An 11,171-nucleotide genomic window follows, 5' to 3' on the forward strand; every position below is an offset into this window, starting at 1 on the left:
CCAGAAATCATTCCTATAGGACTCGATTAAGCAATTCTGAACATATTCCTGTGATTACCATTGTTAGTTACTGCGTGAATCACCTAGACATCATGCCTATAGGTTTTAATCCCTTATACCTACAATCAGTAGGCAATTATGTCGGTTTTAGAAATTGTATTAAGAGAAAAGGCTTTTACGTATAAAATGCCTGCTCATTAAATTCAGTGTCACATAGAGATCCTGCCTATAGGGTTCTGCAACCTTAACTTATTAAAATCTACAATTGTCAATGCTAATCAGTTTGGCGTGCATTTGATGTCTAAATGCGGAGGGTAACTTGAGCCCATACTTGTTTGTATTTGAAAGTCCTAACTGTTTTTGTATGTCGCCTAGTTTTCTCCTTTTGAGCAACCTAAGTTAAGGTCTAGAACCACCCTAAAATACAGGTCCATATGCCTCCTGGACCCTAGGCATGGGACGGGTAGTGCACGCATAGAGTACAACTCAGAATTGACTAGAGCGCTTTAAGTAAACAACTTAAAGATAGTATTCGGGTAGCAGGAGATGATAGTCTGTGCTCGCTGAATAATATGAGTAACACCCTGTCTTGAGCAAGTTACGAAGTATTATTTATGTTGCACGGGGCTAAAAAACTTATGACCCCCCATTTCTGTTTTAAAATAAATCGTTTATTTCATTTGTCAATTGTTTCTTTTCTCTTAGACTAATTCACATGATTTGAGTTCGGCTGGGACCCACCGTTGTGGACCTCGAGGAGTGCCTAGCACCTTGTCCTCGAGGTAATTTGAGCCCTTACCCGATCTTTGGTGACGCAAACTAGTAAACCCGAGTCATTTGCAATAGGTGCCCTAACGCACTTTAATCCATTAGGTGGCGACTCTCTTTTAATAAACCTTCCTTCCTTCTAAAAGAGTTGTCAACGTCGAAACCCGATTTCGCAAGAAATAGGGGTGCGACACCAGGTACACATAACAATAGCTTCCGACCACAATAACTGCTCAAAATACAAACCCGATGCCAGTATATAACCTCCTATCAATAAGACCTTGATACACCTCACTCAACCATCAACCTCTCAACATACCTTCACCATTCACAACCGTGGAACAATCTTCCTTTGAGAACCCTCTTAGTCTTCAAATCATTAGAATACCAGAATCTCCATATCCGATCCCAACTACACTACTCAAATGACTGACACATTCCTCATACACAATCATCCTACGAGAAATACTTCCATAATTTTTTCATACAACATAGCAAAATCTGAACATCAATGGTCGATCAATCAGCTGATTACCGTAATACCCGTCAGGCATCCGCAAGTTGAAACACAGTGCGCATTCTAGAGTGCACACCCTTCTTAGGTGGTATCAAATAATGCTAGCATTCTAATAAACATCTGAAATCGTCCATGCCATCTATAACTCGTGACCCCATACAAGAGAAAAATAATAACACACAACATGTTCCTTATGCCGATAGCAGACATCTAGCTCAAGCCGTGGTCGACACTATCAAGAACTCTTCAAAACCCGTCTGCACATAACCAAGCAATCAGAAGTGAATTTCCCCAACTCAACCAAGTAACGCAAGCCGTCTAACCCAAAAGTATTGTCACAAAACACCGATAATGCATCACCACACCCAAGGAACCAATTACCTTTATTACTATGCTAACCCAACACCACCAAGCTGACCCATTTCTTCGGATCCTCCTCGACTTGCCTTCAAGTTAACACTTTTCCTTGTCGATACAGTACAATCCTAAACCAAAGCTCACCGTAAGAGATCCTAGCATGAACCACGTCATCTGAAAGCCCATAAACCTTTGTATTTCCTCCGAAACACCCAATAATGCAGCAACCAAGATACCCACTCTGAAGAGACCTTCTACGAATCTAAAGTTGTTTCTCTAACCTCTCTGATACTGAAATGTAGTATTAATAATGATACAGAAATACCGCAAGTTTCAGCACTATCCCATGCTAATCTCAAATCTTAGCCATACATAATTTCGGGTAACACTCTAATACCCTTAGACCAAAACTAGTATAACACATGACCATGAAATTTGATCATCGATAGAAGACTCCCCCCACTTGGCTCGGGGCCATAGAACATAACACCCGATGATCCACAATACCAACCTTCATAAGCTCGTATAAAACCAATCATAAGATACCTCAAATTGTCTACTAAGCACATATCCATCCTCGTGATAGTCATGCCCGCTTCCTCAAGTGCATTGAATGATAATATGTACCTTCCACTGAATAGAAGTCCCACAAAACACATAACCTCTAATACCACCGACTAGCCTCGAATTAATATTCTCCCAAGAACCGACCACGATCGCAACTAGGAAATCAATTAAATCCTTCCGAGCTCGTACACACCAACCAGATACCAGAACTTGTTGCATCCCACACGTGATCAATTGAAAGATCTACCAACACATCCACATCCCCAGTCTGGACAACACATTGAGACAATGATTGAGAATCCATAGTCCCCTCGTAGCCCATCCGCAACCTCACAAACCGTTGGTGCATAGCTGATACCAAATGCACAACACCATATAAGGATTATAAGATATACGCTTCAAGCTGAATCAATGTCGCACGATAAAGGAATGAAAGAAGTGGAATTTCCTAATAGGTCCGTAGCCTCTTGAAGATAAGTACAAACGTTTCCGCACCGATCCGCAAGAATCTACTAAACTTACTTATGACTCATAGAACCTATGAATTTAGGGCTCTGATACCAACTTGTCATAACCCAAAAATCCCACCTTTAGGATCTTGATGGCACCTAGTCTCTAAGACTAGGAAAGCCTAGCACATGCTGAGAATTTAACAGAAATAATCAACTTAGCTATTAACTTAAACTGATAAATGACATAATAAAGGATGAAACTGATTAACAATCATACATCCCTAAAACCAGTAGTACGCAATCATAAGCTCTACTAAAATACATTAGAAATCTCTAATTACAACACTATTTTGGAATGAAAATAAACAGTGGTAATGGTAATATCAGAAGGTGACTCTAAGGCATGCGGATAGAACAACAGGTATACCTTGAAGTCTCCAACTGCACATGCACCACTCTCAAAACTAACACGGCCTGACGTACCTGTATCTGCACAAAAATGTGCAAAAGCATAGTGTGAGTACACCACAATTGTACCCAGCAAGTATCTACACTAACATCGATGGAGTAGTGATAAGGTACAAGTCAACACACTCACTAGACATGAAAACCTGTGCAGAATATTAATATAAAGCTGACAACGGAAAGTAAAAATAATAAATGGTAACAAGAGTAAACATGTGATAACTGCAAAATCATCAGAACATAGTTAAAATACAACTGAAATAAATTAAGCAAAAATAATAACAGTTTGGATCATCAAGTCGTTCCAACACATAATTTACAACAGTAACAATGGAATAAGAAAACAATAAATAATTGATCCCTTAACAGAATGTCAATTTAAAATTTCGAATTATCACATGCCAATTTTTAACAAATAAGATTCATCAAGTAATTACCAAATCTCATGTCACAAAGGAAATACCAAGTACAACCGGACTCCTAGCGATATCATGCACAAATTATGCTGAGGTCGTAGGGCCCGATCAAGAATAATCATGTACATTGTCGAGTGTAATAACCAGATCGGTAGTTTTGTGTAATTGCACCATGTTACCCCTTTTATTGCTTCACACTTGTGTGTTTATGCTTTTATGATTTGCGGGGTTGATTGGTTTCATTCCACGAAGCTTTCGGGTTGATTTGGACCCTTGATTCTTGGCTTAAAAGTTTAAATTTGAAAATGTTGACCAAACTTTGACTTTTGTGAAAAAGACCCAGGAACTGTATTTTTATGAATGAGATAGCTTCGTATTGCGATTTCAGACTTGGGCGTATGCCCGAAATTAATTTTGGAAGTCCGTAGGTTGATTTGTATTGATTTGCCGAAATTTGGAAATTTAAAGTTGAAAAGTTTGACCGTAGGTTAAATTTTAGGTATCGAGCTCAAAATTTGATTTTGGGACTTGGAATAGATCCGTTACGGCATTTCAAACTTGTCTGCAAAATTTGGTGTCGTTTGGAGTTGATTTGATAGGATTCGAATACTAGGTCGTAATTCTAGCAAATCTTGAAAAATTCTTTGAAATCATGCGTTTTAGTATTCAATTTATAGTGTTAGATGTTATTTTTTTGTTTTGATTACGCGAGCGAGTTCGTACAATATTTTTAGACTTTGTGGATGTTTAATTTGGAGCCCCGAGGGATCGGGTGAGTTTCGGATGGTTAGCGGAGTGTTGTTAAAGTTAAGTCTGCTGGTTTTTCTGCACATGCCTAAGATCTCGCATTTGAGAGTTTTTAGATTGCATTTGCGAAGGTAGGCCAAGTCTGCTGCATTCGTATTTTCGAACCTAGTGTTTGCATTTGCGATAGGTACCTGGGAAGAGCTGGTTCACATTTGCGATCTCCATGGTCGCATTTGCGGAGGTCCAAGGTTCACAATTGCAAACTCTTTATCGCAATTGCGATGACAGCAGAGATGGAAGGTCCTTTTTGTTGCGAGGGATTCTTCACATTTGTGGGGTTCGCAATTGAGAACCCCATGTCGCATTTGCGATATATACGACTGGACAAATAGCCGATAGACGGGATTTTTGAACTCATTCTCTCATTTTTGAATCCTATACTCGGTAAGACGTGATTTGGAGAGGGTGTTTCACCTACAAATCTTGGGTAAGTGATTCTAATATATTTCTAATCATATTCCATCAACATACTTAGATTTTAACTTAAAAATCATGTAAATCAAAATAGAAATTGGTGAAACTGTCAAGTTTTTGAAAAAAAAAATTGAGTTTTGAGAGTCGATTTGGACTCGAATTTTTAAACTAATCACATATATGAACTTGTGGGGTCATGGGTAGATAGAATCTACCATGGGACCCGGGTTTTGACCGTGCTAGCCCCGCGTTGACTTTTGTTGACTTTTTGGGAAAGGTGTAAAGATCTTAACTTTTTCTATTGCAATTAAATTCCCTAGCATTGTTTGATGATATTGAGTCTATTTTGGCTAGATTTGAGCTGTGTGGAGGTGAATTTTAAGGGAAAAACTTTTTTCGAGTGTTGAATTGGCCTAGTTGAGATAAGTGTCTTGCCTAACTTCGTGTGGGGGAACAACCCCTTAGTATTTGTATTGTTTGATTTAATTTTGCTAAGTGAAATTCGTGTACGCAATGTGACGAGTGGGTAAACAGGTTGTACGTGGTATTTTGACCGATTTAGGCTACTTAAACTATTTACATGCTTCAATTAAAAAGCCATATTATGTTCTAAATTCTCATAATCGATTTATCCTTAATTGTGTTAGACAATCCTTAAATGCCTTAGTTTACTTGTTTAGTATTTGTTCTACATCCTACTTGCTAAATTGCTCCCATACTTTAGTTGAACTTGTTGCCTCCTTTATTGTTACATGCTATCTCTTCATTGCTAATTATCATTGTTAAAGCTATTGTTCGTGTTATCTCTTTCCTTATTGATTTTCATTACTTGAAGTAGTTGTTCATGTTATCCCTTTACTTGTTGATTTCCATTATTTGAGACTCATTGTTGAATATTATATCTTTTATTGTGAAGTTAGTCTTATCTAATATTGTGGTTATACATTGTTTCTCTCATTGTTGAGTTATTTGGTGTTGAAGTTGTGGAAGTCGTTAATACGTTGAGGCGATATTGGTTATTGTTTAACATCTATCTTATTAAGCATTTTTTCATCTATTGTTGTTGTTGATATTCTTGTACTAGATAATGGTTGCCCGTGCTGCACACGGGTCCAACATATTAAGCATTGTGCTTGTTTTTTCCCACGTGTTCTGGTGCCAATAGAACAATGTTCCATATATAGATAGTATTAAATTGGACTATCATAACCAGTAAACTTTTCGATACATTATATAAATAGCGCGACATTCTAATATCTGCAAAAGAGGACAAAAACACAAACTACAATGCTACCGCCATCACAGTTAACGATTACAATCAGGTATTATTGATGCAATACCCACAGAATACATGAAGTGTGTATTTTCACGCACAGACATATCACAAGCACATTTAACCGCTTATTCCCTTTTGTGTATCAGGTAAAGTACCCAAATCAGTCGCTCTTGTTATACTAGAAACAAGAGCACAATGAACAGAAGAACGTATAAGAAGTTCTATAGTACCTTCAAAAGACAAGTAAACATCAATCAAAAGCTTATGAGTTATTACATTAGAACCAAAAGTTTCTTGAATCGTGTCAAAACTCAAACATCATCGGTATTCTTGTTGGATATCCATTATCCAACCACCAGAACATGGCAGCAGGAGTAAAAACAAGAAATGGCAACTCCATATTCAGAACCAGGAGCAAAATTATCAATTTCAAAAAGCTAACTTAATGAGTGCAATGGAGGTGAATGAAATGCTAGAAATTATTCTCACAATAGCAGATGTGAAATTCTTTCAAATTAGAGCTGATATTCAATCATCATGCATAGTAACAACTCCTCAGAGGAACCATATTGAGACATAATCACTGCCAAGGCTAAGGTAATATCCAATATTGCAACCAATAAATACACATCCGAGAATGGAAAATGAAAATTTCTCCATGCTTAGAATGAGAAATGTAATTATTTGTGACAAGGAGAGAAGCACAGATAGGAGAGAAGCACGCTGAAATATCTAATTATTTGTGACAAATTAAATTTGAAGTATAATATTGAGTAGTTGATTCAACGCCCTTTTTCATACTTCTGATAAGTTAAATAGTACATGAAAAGGGCACACAAATATTTTTAAACACCCTTTTCCATATTTTTGTTAAGTCAGATAGTACATGAGAATGGCACACAAATACTTTCAGAAGTGTTTTTCATATTAAACTGGTAGCTAATGATTTGACACCTAAATATACACTAAAAGATTCCATATTCTGAACATTTTCTGCATAGGTAATATTTTTGGCAAAAACTACTACTCTTGTCATCCAAAATTTGAGTAATCACTTTTCCTTTATACGCTATCTCACAATGATACCCCCTTAATTTAGGAGTGCAGTCAAATCAACGCAAGATTTTTTTATTAAGTACTTTAAGTCATGACACTTATAATTCTTTAATTAAGATTAATAATTTACGAATTTTTGAGAGGCTATGCAACAGAATGACACCAAAATTGATAGTCTAGCCAAGTGAAGCATATCAAAGATGTCGTCAATCGACCATACTACCTGAAAGCAAAGCCAATAATTACATAATATAAGCAATACAGAAGGAAAATGCATATTATATATATAAAGTCTTTCACGTACCTTGTTAAGTTGCAAGATACTCTTGGTCATTCCTAATTTAATTGAGTTCCTTTTTTCTTTGAAATGGCAATAAGGTAGTGCTGGAATTTTCAGTTCAAATGACCAAAAAAAGAAAATGTATAGCCGTCTTCTAATCTTAGAGGAATTCTAGGAATTTCATCATAGTTCTAGTGGCCAATCCTACATTTCCCTTCTTGACATTGTAAAAAAAAAACATTGTTAGCATTTACTTTATCATTTGTACACCCTTTTTGATGATTGAATATTGGAAAAGAGGCCATCTAGTGCAGAAACATGTATCCCAAGTTGAAGAATGTTGCATAAGAAGATGATAAGCACACAAATATTTGCGACATTCTATGTTTCTATTACAGATGTTTGTTGCCACATAAAGATGTTCTCACCCTAATGGAAGTCCAAGTATTTTTTTTCTCTGCTAGCAATATCCATAAATTTTGAGGCTTATATCTTACTTGGTGCAGCAGAACTGGAAAGTATAAGCAATTTCTTAGCATGGTAATCCTTAGCATTACAACTTACTTGCTGACATACTCCTAGTGCCAGAGCTAGTAGACAATACTTCAATAATAGCTCATGATCACATTTATACCCAAGTTGTAGGCTCAAATATGTATTTTAGAAGATTAGAATCAACAAATAAAATTAAGACCTTGTAGAAACAAATCACAGAAGAAACTACTAATTTCCTTGAATCGGATCAAACTGTAGGTTTTTCAATGGATCAATTCCATGAGGGAAGTTAAAATAATTTCTCAAAGTCGCTAATTCTTATCACTTCACGTATTTGGTCAACTATCTTTATGTCTCAACTATCTTCAAAGTAACTCGACCCAGAATGAAATGACAAACCATTCCTAATATAAAGAGTTTTGAGATTTAACTGGAGTATTTATCTCAAACAACCAATGCCTAACTCACTTGCTACTTGTAAAAATGTGCTTGCATTTTAATTTCCCATTATGATGATATCATAACTTTTAACAATAATTTTTACAGCCTTGGGAAATTTGGATTCTCAAGATACATATATCTGGGGCACAAAGCATATAACCAATATTTTACCAACTACAACCTTTGAAAATACAAGTTCCAAGATAACCATAGTCCTATCCCTCCAAATCTTCATTACAAACATACACAAGATCATTAGTTTATCATTCCAAACTAAATTCAAATAAAACATTAGAAATCAGAATCTCGAAAATAAACCATAATCCAACAGAACAAATTTTATCATTAGGGAAAAGTAAAAAAAATTTTTACCTTAGATTCATTTTTGGACTTGTGGGCAGTAGCTTCAGTATTTTTTGCCATAGGAAAAGCTGCTCCTTTAGATATGGAGAAAAAGGAAACAAATTAGAAAAACCCAAAAAATAAAACCTATTTTGAAAAACACCAAACCTGAGAAACCATCAGACTACATTTCTATGAAAAAGCACAAGAATAATAAAGCTTCCATCTTTGATAGTAATTTCATCCCCCACTTTACACAAACTCTTCCTCTTCAACAATCAACCCCTCTTATAAACACACATTCAATACATCAAAGTATTAAACAAAAGCACAAAATTTACTTAATTTGTACTAATAAGTTCATTATCATAGAATTCTCTCAACTTTGAACTACTCTTTTCTTTACCCTTTGTGGCATCCAATTTCACAAAAACACACAGCATGGAAACTGAAAGCAATGAGATCCCATGATAATATTGATAATAAATTAGCGGAAAGATACAAAAATAAAGGGCGGTGAGCTTACAAGTGAAGAATTGTGTATCCATAGGCGTAAGTGCAGATAAATGTACATGTTAAGTATTTTGGGTTCAATAAAAGCACTTTCTGAAGCTAGACATGAGAAACAATAGAACTATCACGTATTCAGATAACAACCATATACATCATAGAACAAATCCCATTATGATGATATCACAACTATATCCAGAACAAGCAGAAGTTTTTAAATGGTACTTTCTCGTACAACAAAGTATGGAACCTGTAAACCCGAATAGCAAAGAAGGACAGAGCAACTGATTTCGCTTTTTCAAATGTCAAACTATCAATCCTTAATTGCCACCAATTTGTAAAAAATTGCGATATCTTTGAACTACTTGAAACTCTTAAAATTATCTCCTGCATTTAAAGCAATGTTAAACTTTACTGTTAGAAAATCTAAAGAAATCTCTGTTTTCTCGATTAATAAATAGAATTGTCTAAAAATGAACTATATCCACAATGAAAAACAAAAATTCATGGAATATGAAAAAGAAACCTATCTACAGTAATCTAGAGTAACGTATCTGCACAAGTGAAACACAAACTGACTTATAATAAATTTTCCAGGTAATGAAGCATTCGGAGCAGCTAATTACAATCTTGAGTGTCAAAACGCACAAGTCTCCTAACGGGGAATCTGAAATAAAATTGTGGACTTCACTCTAATAAAGATGAGTCGGGCATATCATCTTCTTGGGTGCATAGGCTTATTATGATTATTATTATTATTATTATTATTATTATTATTATTATTATTATTATTATTATTATTATTATTATTATTATTATTATTATTATTATTATTATTATTATTATTATTATTATTATTATTATTATTCATAATCACACTATAAAAAAGGAAAAAACATAGAGATTGAAACTCAAGCTGGTAAAGCAATCATACCAGGTGTATATTAACGGTAACCACCGATCAGCCCGTCCTCCATCTCTCCGTGTTTGTCTCCTATTTCAGAATTGCATCTTTAGATAGGTTAATCTGCAGGAAAAAAATAACGTAAATTAAGAGACCCAATCTTCAAACGAATATTGATACCACAAAATTTTGATAAAAAGATAAATTTCATCAAACAAATAAAGTAAATGTGCAAATCAAGAACAATTACTGACATATATGTAAAAATTCTAGCAAGAATTATGCCAAACAGCAGAAAACGAACAAATTTCATAAAAAAAACATAGTAAATGTGCAAATCAGGAATATTTATTGATATGTATGTAAATATTCTAGCAACAATTATGCAAAACAGTAGAAAACAAACATTTACCAACCAAAATTTAGATTAGCAATAGAAGAAGGGCAATAAACAAAGAAAATTGCACAAACAACAGACTAAATTAAAAGAGCTCGCAGCAAATTCAAATAGAACAAAGTTGGATAAACTATCGGCATATGCCAACAGGAGAATTCACAGAGAAAAATCGAGAAGTAAAGGGGAAAATATAGTGGTATATAGGAAAATAGACTATGAGTAGAGTAGCACATGATACAATGAAAAGGCTCTGCAGGTCGTAGTGCTTACTCAACAAATTTTAGGCTACGTGTATATTGTACAAAAGCCCATGAAAATATTTCAGAACTCAAAAAGGCAATGAAAAGACTTAAAGCCCCCTGTCTCGACACCTGAAATGATCAAATTGCCCTTCGTAAGCAGGCATGATGATCCTGACCTCCTTCCCAAGCGGCTTCTATATAGTAGTAATTTGTTATGGTGGAGCCATGGGCTATTGTTGTGAAAATACTGATATTGTTGTTGTTGGTAAGTTATGATATATTGTCACTTGTGGTGCGAATTGTTGTTGTGATATGATATTGACGCGCATGCAGCGGTATAAGGAACAAGGGCATGAAGGTAAGTAAGGATAATTACAAGTAAGAAATAACATCAGAAATTCTATCAGGAATGCGATGTAATAAGCTCGCAGCTTTACAAGAGTCAGAGGGAGTACTACAATAAAA

At 35.3% G+C, this 11,171-nt stretch overlaps 1 long non-coding RNA gene across 6 annotated transcripts; it reads right to left on the reverse strand.

The window, feature by feature from the left end:
- Positions 1-6,142: 6,142 nt before the first annotated feature.
- LOC107832225 (uncharacterized) lies at positions 6,143-10,839 on the reverse strand. Of its 6 annotated transcripts, none has more exons than XR_001658523.2 (4): positions 10,735-10,839; positions 10,098-10,190; positions 9,414-9,550; positions 6,143-8,748 (listed from the first exon to the last, which is right to left on the reverse strand). It is a non-coding gene; the product is annotated as an uncharacterized LOC107832225 (long non-coding RNA). The 6 variants fall into 6 exon arrangements; XR_001658522.2 differs by having other exon boundaries at positions 10,696-10,744; XR_012698708.1 differs by lacking the exon at positions 10,735-10,839 and adding an exon at positions 10,703-10,734.
- Positions 10,840-11,171: the final 332 nt, after the last annotated feature.

This window comes from Nicotiana tabacum, chromosome 14 (genome assembly GCF_000715075.1).
Source record: "Nicotiana tabacum cultivar K326 chromosome 14, ASM71507v2, whole genome shotgun sequence".
Classification (NCBI taxonomy): Eukaryota; Viridiplantae; Streptophyta; class Magnoliopsida; order Solanales; family Solanaceae; genus Nicotiana; species Nicotiana tabacum.